The following is a 10,011-nucleotide window of genomic DNA, read 5'->3' on the forward strand; positions in this document are numbered from 1 at the left end:
GAAAGTGTGAAAAATTGGTGACTAGTTACTTGGTGGTTTTTCCCATATTGGGTTTCCACATTAAATTTGGTGTCTTGTGTTCACTTTGTTTTCTATTACATGCATGAATGCTTGAAAATAAGTAATAATTTAATTTACTGAGTTACAAATTTTTTTTATCGAGTATCAGTAGTAACTAGATCTTTAAGACATCTAAGGGATCTGTGGATTAATTTTTTTAGTAACTGATTCACCCTCCCTCTCAGTTATCCTATCTTTAATCCCAACAATTGGTATCAATGATATTGGTTCTTATAGGAAAAGATTTGAAGGCACTAAGCTAAAGATTAGGATGTCTTACAAAAGGGAAATTCCAAGACTTAACAAGAACAACTTCTCAGCATGGCAAGGATTGATGAGGCTTCATCAGGCTTCTATTGGTAATACAGGGCTAAAGTACCTTGATGAAAAATGTGAAGAACCTTTTGGTACATTATCTATCAATGATATTTCTGAAAAGAAGACTCACAATAATGTAATGATCGATATAGCGTCTACTCTATGTTATGAAGAATTTGATGACATCAAGGATTGCAAAACTACCTTTGAAACATGGAACAAGTTGAAAAAGATCTATGGAGGAGATGATAATGTGAGAAGAGCCAAAACAGAAAGTTTGAGAGGGCAATTTGATCAAACGAGGATGAGAGAGGATGAAAACATTGCAAAGTATGTTGAAAGAGTTAAAGCATGTGTTAGTGCAATCTAAGCATATGGAGGAGATATCAATGAGGAGACAATTATAAGTAAATTTCTTAGAACTCTACTTCCCATTTATGCAATCAGAGTCTTTGCAATTCAAGAAAGGAAATGTGAGGAAAATCATAAAATAAGTTTAGAGGCCATAGTTGGAAGATTGACTGCATTTGAGCTAGACAACTATGACAATTATGTTCTAGCTACCAAGAACGTTGAATCATCTTTTGAAGCCAAGCTTTCACTCAAAGAAAAAGGGAAAAAGATGAAGGATCCATAGTCAGACAGTGATGAAGAATCAAAATAAATTTTAGATAGTGATCTTGAAGTGGTTGAAGCTCTACTAGCAATAAAATATTCAAGAGGCAAAGGGAAATACAAAGGTAAGGTTCCTCTAATCTGTTTCTCTTGTGAAGAAATTGGACATATTTCTGCTAGGTGCCCAAATAATTAGAACAAAGATGAGAAGAAAGGTAACAAGCAAAATGGAAAGAAAGACTTCAAATCATTCAAGGATAAAGGTAAGAAAACATGTTTTATGGAAAAACATTCTAATGATTCTGATGATGAAGAAGAAGATGAAATTGTCTACATTGTTGTGAAAGATGAGTCTAATAATGATGAGGAAATGACACTCATTTCTCATATGAGAAGAAACGATACATGGATCATAGATAGTGGTTGTTCTTATCACATGACTGGTGATAAAACTAAGTTTGAATATTTTGAAGACTATGATGGTGGCAGTGTAAGATTCAGTAACAATGAACCTTTTTGTATAAGAGGAGAAGGAATAATCTCACTAACCAAGGAACTTGTATGTGATAATGCATATTTGGTAGAAGGACTAAAGCATAATTTTTTGAGTGTGGCACAACTACTCAATAATGGATTCAAATTAGAATTTATGCATGAAAAAGAAAGATTGCTGGATGGCAAAGGAAAGCTGATTGGATCAGGTACTCAAACAAAAGGTAACTTATTTTATCTTGAACTTGGTGAATGTTCATGTTTCATTGCTCAAATTGAAGAAAGTTGGTTATGGAATAGGAGGTTGTGTCATGTAAACTTTGACAACTTGATAAAGATCAGTAAATTCAGGAAAGTAAGAGGTATTCCTAACATAAAGAAACTTGATGTTGGTCTATGAAAGAATTGTCAAATTGGTAAAATTGGAGAGACTAGTTTTAAGAGCAAGAACTATTAGATTGAAGAAGTTATAGAAATTTTAAATACTGATTTGTGTGGACCTATTGGCATTGAAAGTTATATGGGTGAAAAATTCTTTATTCTGTTTGTTGATGATTATTCAAGAATGATGACTGTCATGTACCTAAGAGAGAAATCAGAATCATTTGAAAAGTCCAAATGGTATTTGGCTAGAGTAGAAAAGGAAATAGGCAGAAAAGTGAAATGGTTAAGGTCTAAAAGAGGTGGTGAATTCATTTCACATGAGTTCAGTAACTTTTGCATTGAAAGGGGAATCAAAAATTAGGTTTCAGCACCTGAAACTCCTGAACAAAATGGAATAGGAGAAAGAAGGAATAGATCTATAATGGATTGTTCAAGAACCTTAATGATTGAGAAAGGCATTGCTATCAAATACTAGAAGGAAGCTATCAATGTTGTAGTTCATACCTTGGACCGAGTACAGCTAAAAAAAGACTCATTCAAAACACCCTATGAGTTGTGGTATGGCTACAAACCTAATGTAAGTTATCTAAAAGTTTTTGGAAGAAAATGTTACATTTTGAAAGAATCTAGAAAATGTAAATTTGATGTAAAAATTTATGAAGGAATATTTTTGGGATACTGTTGCAAAAGCAAAACATATAGATGTTTTAACTTATCTACTCAAAAAGTCATAGAAAGTGCACATGTGAAAGTTGATGAGTTTGCAGAAAGAATAGAAGAAGAAAGTGAAAAGCAACCTGAAGACTACTGAAGATTTGTTTACATTGAACCTGATACATTGCCAAGTATACCTATTAATCAAGAATCCTCAACTCAAGAGTTTTCATGAACCGAGTCACAAGAAGTTCAAATTGAGTCAGCATCTACTGAGCTGCAAGAACTCGAGTTGTAAAAAAAAGCTACCGAGTTAACATCTACCAAGCTCGAGCAATCAAAATTAGAACCATAAGTTGAGAAACAAAAGGATAACAATACAAGTCATTCAAAAGGAAAGGAGCCCATGTTAGCTAAGTATGTCAAAAAGCATCATGCACCAGATCAAACCATTGGTGATAAATCAGAAGGAACAATGACAAGAAGTTGAAAGGCACTTGTTTACTTACTGATTTTGAACCAAGAAATGTCAAAGATGCACTAGAAAATGAAAGTTAAATTGAAGCTATGAATGAACAGATAGAATAGATAGATAAAAACAAAACATGGACTCTTGTACCTAGACGCAAAGACAAGAATGTGATTGAACAAAGTGGGTATTCAGAAAAAAACTAAATGAAGATGGTAAGGTATCAAGGAACAAAGTTAGACTAGTATGCAAAGGATATTCACAAGAAGAAGGTGTAGACTATAGAGAAACTTTTTCTCCTACTGCAGATTGGAGGGTGTCAGAACCTTACTTGCATATGCTACGTTCAAAGGATGCAAAGTTTATTAGATGGATGTAAAGTTAGCATTTCTTAATGGCATATTGCATGAAGAGGTTTACATTAAGCAGCCTGAAGGTTTTGTTGATTCAGACAACAAGGACATGGTCTACAAATTCAATAAAGCGTTATATGGTCTGAAACAAGCCCTTAGAGCATGGTATGAAAGATTTCATAACTATCTTATTCAGATTAATTTTTAAAGAACTAATGACAACAACAATTTGTACACAAAGGAAGGACTAGATAATAAGAATGTTTTAGAAGAAATATTTGTAGATGATACTTTGTTCACATGAAACAATGATCTCTAAAAAAAAAAAATTTTAGAACAAATGAATAAGGAATTTGAAATGTTAATGTTTGGTGAAATCAAAATTTTTGTTGGTATTCAAATTCAACATAATAAGAATGGCATCTACATCACTCAATCTAAATACATCAAGGAGATACTAAAAAAGTTCGGTATGGAAGATTGCAAACTATTTGGGACTCCTATATGTACTAGATTAAAACTTACCAAGGATGATGAATCAAAGGAAGTGGATTAGACATTGTATAGATCTATGATTGGAAAGTTACAATATGTAGTGCACACAAGACCAAACATTGCCCTTGTAGTAGGGATTGTAGCAAGATTCTCAGCAAAACCAAAAGAAAATCACATGATGGCAATCAAAAGGATCATGAGATACTTAAAAGGAACTGAAGATTATGGATTATGGTATAAACTTGGAGGAAAACTAGATTTGAAGGTGTTCATTGATACAAATTGGGCAGGAAATTTTGATGACAGAAAGAGCACAAATGGAGGAGCTTTCTTTCTTGGAAAAAGGTTGGTTTCTTGGACAAGCAAAAAGTAGAATTATACATCTCAATCCATAGTAGAAGCTAAATATGTTGCATCAACAGTAAATTGCTCAAACATTGTGTGGTTTAAATAATTATTGGAATGTATGAAGCAAGAAATCAAAGAACCAATTGTTATGTTTTGTGATAACACAAGTGCAATTAACATCTCCAAGAATCTAGTGATGCATTAAAAAAAAAGCATATTGCCATAAAATATCACTTTGTTAGAGAATTGGTGCAAGAAAAAGAAATAAGATTAAAATATGTGCATACAAAGGAACAAATTGCTGACATATTCACAAAGCCTTTACCTAAGGATGCATTCTTGTATCTAAGAGGTAAGTTAGGGGTCATTCCCCTCTCTGAAGATCACTAAAATATAATTTTAGTGATGCATCAACATGAATAAAATTGGAAACCTATCAGTTGATGCAACAAACCAATGAAGATCTTGCATATGAATTAGTACATTAGGTACAATTTTATTCAGTTATTTTGCATTGTCTTTGGAATGTGTTTTCAAAGAGGGAGAATATACTGTCAACTATCATATCTTTCTAAAAATTGCAAAATAACAAGAGTTTGTGTAAGAGGAAGAGATTATTATGAAAGAGGGAGTTTTGTATTCTATCATTAAAAGACTTGTTTTCAAATTTCATCCTGCTATGGCATGTTGTGTTGCCATCAATGCCAAAGAGGGAGATTGTTGGATACAATTATTCAAATTGTGTGTTGTCTTTGATGTCACACAAATGTCATATCAGTCATCAGATAGTGTCTACCAAGATCAGAAAGTTAACAAGGCAAAGGACAATGTCTACCGAGCTTAGAAGGTCAGCTAGACAAACGACAGTGTCTGCCAAGCTCAAAAGGTCAGCTAGAAAAAGGACAGAGTCTACCGAGCTTAGAAGATCAGCAAGGCAAAGGGTAGTGACTATCGAGCTTAGAAGGTTAGAAAAGCAAAGAAGCAATTCTTACTGAGTTCACTCGGTCATCAAAGGTAATTCTTACCAAGTTCACTTGATCATCAAAGATAATTTGGAAGAAGCAATTCTTACCGAGCTCACTTGGTCATCAAAGGTAATTTGGAAGAAGTAGTTCTTACTGAGGGATTCAGTTCTTACTGAGTAAACTCAGAAGCCAAAGGATTTTAAAGATATTGCAATGTTAATCAAGTCAAGAAGGTTAACTCAAGAAATATTTGGAAACAGTATTTACCGACCAGGGTCAGCCAGTAAAGGATTTCATTGTTTTATGAAATAACATTTATTTGTTTAGAGTAATATCTATAGCCAACTGACATATGATTTATTGGTAAATGTAACATGTAAATGGGCCGACTTGACAATCTAAATGGTATAAGTAAGAGGTCAAGTTGTGAATTCTAAGTGTGAGTGTGATGGAAGTGTGGAATTGTTGATATATGAGGACTGATTATTGTGGAAGTGAATTTGAAGGATGATTAGATTTCATTAACAAGCAGCGGAGCCATATATGATCAAGGAGGATCTAATAATGTTGAACAGAAAATTGTAGCCAAAAAATTCAGTTGCATCTTGTTCAAGTCAATTCATTGTTGCTTTCTAACCATTGTAGTAGTTATTTCAAATCTCTTAACAGAGTTGGCTTAATAACCATTTTGTAAATCCTTTAACAAGGTGACAGTTTAGTTGAATTGTTCTAAAGACCTCTAGCAAGGCCACTTCTAACAGGGTGATTAAATCCTCTAACAGGGTCACACCTAACAGTGTCTATTTTAACCTTTAACAAGGTTGGCTCCTAACAGGGCTCACTTTGAAAGAGTGAAAAATTGGTGACTAGTTACTTGGTGGTTTTTCCCATATTGGGTTTCCACGTTAAATCTGGTGTCTCTTGTGTTCACTTTATTTTCTATTACGTGCATGAATGCTTGAAAATAAGTAATAATTATTTTACTGAGTTACAACATTTGTTTACCGAGTATCAATAGTAACTATATCTTTAATACATCTAAGGGATCTATGGATTAATTTTTTTACTAACTGATTCACCCCCCCTCTTAGTTACTCTATCTTTAATCCCAACAAACCAATCCCCTAGAAAATGAAGCATAGTAGAAGTTTAGTAAGATACAATTGAAAATAACATAATTATAAGAAATAGATCTTCATATGCATTTCTTGATACTGATTTCTTACACAACTCACATACCAAAATGATAAGCAATATGTCATGTAGAAAGGCCTTCATATTTATGAGCAATGCATTCCAAATTATAGACCAAAACTAGATACTCTTGAGATTCCTCCTAGGATCTATTTCCTCTATAACATTATCTCCTTGAAAGAGTCAAGGACATTACATATATAGTCATTGGGACATAGAGGTTGGTTTTGAGTTCGCAATCTCCAATAATAGGAAACATGTATTAAAATATAGGAATAACCCTCAAATAATTAATGATCACATACATGATATATGAAATAACATTATGTGTCCTTAATTAGGTATTGGCTCACATGCTAAAAAATTACCTAGATCCAAGAGAGAGTTAGATCACTTTTAAATATAGAACTAGAAAAAATCAAATAGAAAGCATGGTATGAAAAATGACATACGAAATTGGCAACTAAGGAGATAAAGAATAACTTATGTCAATATTAACATTAAATTATGCACATTTCGGAAAATGATCCATAATAGGTCAAAAATGTGAATAAAAGCTCACATAATACAGAAAGAGCCAACAAGAGTTCACCTAATCATATTATTAGGTATGTAATTGGAAAATAGAACAAAAAATAAATAAATAAATTAGGTACACCATCACTCCGTATGGACTTCTTTAGGGACACCATCTAGCCACCTATATTGAACAAATAAGGATCATGGACCAATGATGATGTTTTTGGAGTAGATTCACTTCACCCTTATTATCTATAAGTTACCTTCTATGAATGCAAGATCACTAACCTAAAATTCAATTATCTTATTTATTTTTATTAAGAAATGGTGTGTTGGAAATATTCTAGTAGTAAAAATTGGTGTAGTAAAATGGATTATACTTATCTTGTCTCATCTAATATTTAGCATTTTTTACTAGGAGCATTATGTTGGATTATTGGGTAGCCTATACAAAAATATTGACATAGAATGTATTATTTTCTTTAATTTTTCCATTAATATTTTTTAGCATGTAGATAAAATTAATTTTCATTATACGCATAGCCTTTTTTCATTACATCCATATCCTTTATCTTTAACTTTACCATATGCATTTCATTAGATAATTCATCATTATACTACTCATCCATGACATTTAATTTTTCTATCTCTCCTATTATAATGTAGTAACCAATAGTTGTTCTAGGTTTATAAAGAGCTATGGAAACTATATGTACATGAGAAATATATTTGGCACCAATATTTCTCTTTCACTATGAATAATGTATGTATAATTTCTTATAAGATTTATCTAATTTATCATGAATCCATGTACTATTCCTTGTATGTTTATTTACTAGCTACACAAACATTTCATAATTTAGAAAGGTAGTGGTGACCTCTAATATAGATGTCTATATAAATTTCCAACAATTATATTGCCTATTTTCTCCTACATACTCTACAATAATTATTTCTTTTTTGTTTTGGGGGTTGTCAGCTTTGTTTATATTAACACAACTCTCATTCTCAAATTGTGTTGCAATGAGAGGATTATAATATTTACTAACCCAATAATGTAGAAAAACCTCTTATATAACTCCCAATTTGTGACTAAAATCATATTGCTCTATTGAACTATCATTTTCTCATCTAGGTTAAACTGATATTATAAAGGATCACCTCACTAAGTGTGGAGATGGATAAATTTTACTATCAGGACTCATTTATTTTATTTGTAAATAAAATCCATTAGCTTAGGACTCTTTATGAATTATCCTATAACAATCATAGGTTGTGGTCAACTAGATTTATTGGGGCTTTTTTTCTAAATATATTCTCTATTTTTTGTCACTTAAGATGAAAACTCTTCCCATGAACTTGATTTGTGAATAAGGTGAAATTCATCTTCAAATATGAGTTGAGACATTATGTCACTATGCCCACCTATATCCATTCTTTTCTCATCTATACTTTTATAAGATTTTAATGTATTTCAAATGTTAATTTCTCTTATACTATGTACTGTATTCCTTTTTGGGTCAGGTGGAGTTGAAATTTTTTTTTATCTTCATGCTCTCAAATCATAATTTCTTTCTATTTTTTAATTTTTTTGATGAATAGTCCTTTTCTATTAATAAATAATATACTAGTTAAAATTCACAAAAAAAAAGGGTCAATGGATACAAGATCACCCAACAAGTTTTCATATAGTCGAAGCTAGAATCAACAATATTCATCAAAATAAAACATTAAACAACCCCTCAGGCTGCCAAAGTAGTGCAAGCTAAGGGGGGTGGTTCATTACTATCATAAAAACCCCAATTATCCTTGGGACTAGTAGGTGGAATTGGAATAGTCTAGGAATCAACAACATCATTAGGGGCCTAGTCACCATACTTTGTATCATCTCGGAGGGGTGAAATAGCTAACTCTAGGTGAAAAGGACATTTTCCAAAAACCACACAAGGAGCACTAGTAAGGGGAACCACCAGACCTAGGCACCAACTAAAACCACAATGAGATAAACAAGATGATTAGTGATTCCAACCACCATTGCCATAGTGTGAAGCCTAAAAGCATGGTGTGTGAGAGTGGCAGAAAGATGAGTTGCACCCCTGGCTATGGCCCCTAGGAAAAGTGTAATCTTTTGAGATGTCAAGAGGTACTCTAGCAAGCATACAAGAAGCATGACCCCAATGATTGAGTAGCTCTTAAAGTTGGGCCACATCCAGAACCATGAATATGTATCATTATATTGTTATAAATACATGCTTTAGTGTACATAGGAACATTTATGTTCAAGAAAATTATGAGTGAAAATAAAAACATTCCTATCTTTCTAGAAAGTACAAACCAAATCTCCATCCTAAAAGTATGCTAGATTTGGGTAAGTTTCCTAGGGAACCTAGGGGAGTCACCCAATAGAGCCATATCCCAGGAATAAGGTTCATGCAAAAATGGCTTAAAGAAATCATGAATCCAATGCCAATAGTTTTGAGCACATCTACAAAACCAAAAAATATGCAAAAAAAACTCTAGCTACCCATAAAATAGACACCGAGGATCCAAAAGACCAATATGATTGCACCGAGGCCCAAGGGGAAGACCATAAAAAACCATACACCAAGATAAATGTAAAATCTTGGGCTCTGTGATGGTACTCCAAATAGTGTCAAAAAGCTTTCTCCACTAGGAAAGGGAAGATTGCAAATGAAAATACTAATTGAGGGTATCCACCATGGGAAAATTGGGAGAAAGCCATTGGTACCCAAAACTTGGTTTGTAGCTGGTGAAGGGAATGATGAGATACCACTTCCATTTTTCCCACCAAGTTCAAACCAATTGAATACCCACCTTGTTAACTAAGTGATCTAGAATTTCAGATAGCAATAGATCAAAATTATGTTGATTTGAATAGGCAGGATGAAACTAGACTTGCATATCTTCCTAGGATCTAAGATTCATAGAGACCCTATAAAAGAGGTCCTTAGGTGTCTTGATGCAACATTTGAAGAAACAAAGAGCACTGGAACCTTGAGTCTTGGCTAAAGGAACACCCTTGATGTGAAATAGTTGAGACCACCAAATGTTTTGCTAATTCAGAGAGAGCTCATCATAGAATCCATGAACAAACTAGTGAAGCCAAGGCTTGACAACTTCCCAA

Source organism: Cupressus sempervirens, chromosome 7 (assembly GCF_028749045.1).
Source record: "Cupressus sempervirens isolate cs-2001-9-10 chromosome 7, ASM2874904v1, whole genome shotgun sequence".
Lineage (NCBI taxonomy): Eukaryota > Viridiplantae > Streptophyta > Pinopsida > Cupressales > Cupressaceae > Cupressus > Cupressus sempervirens.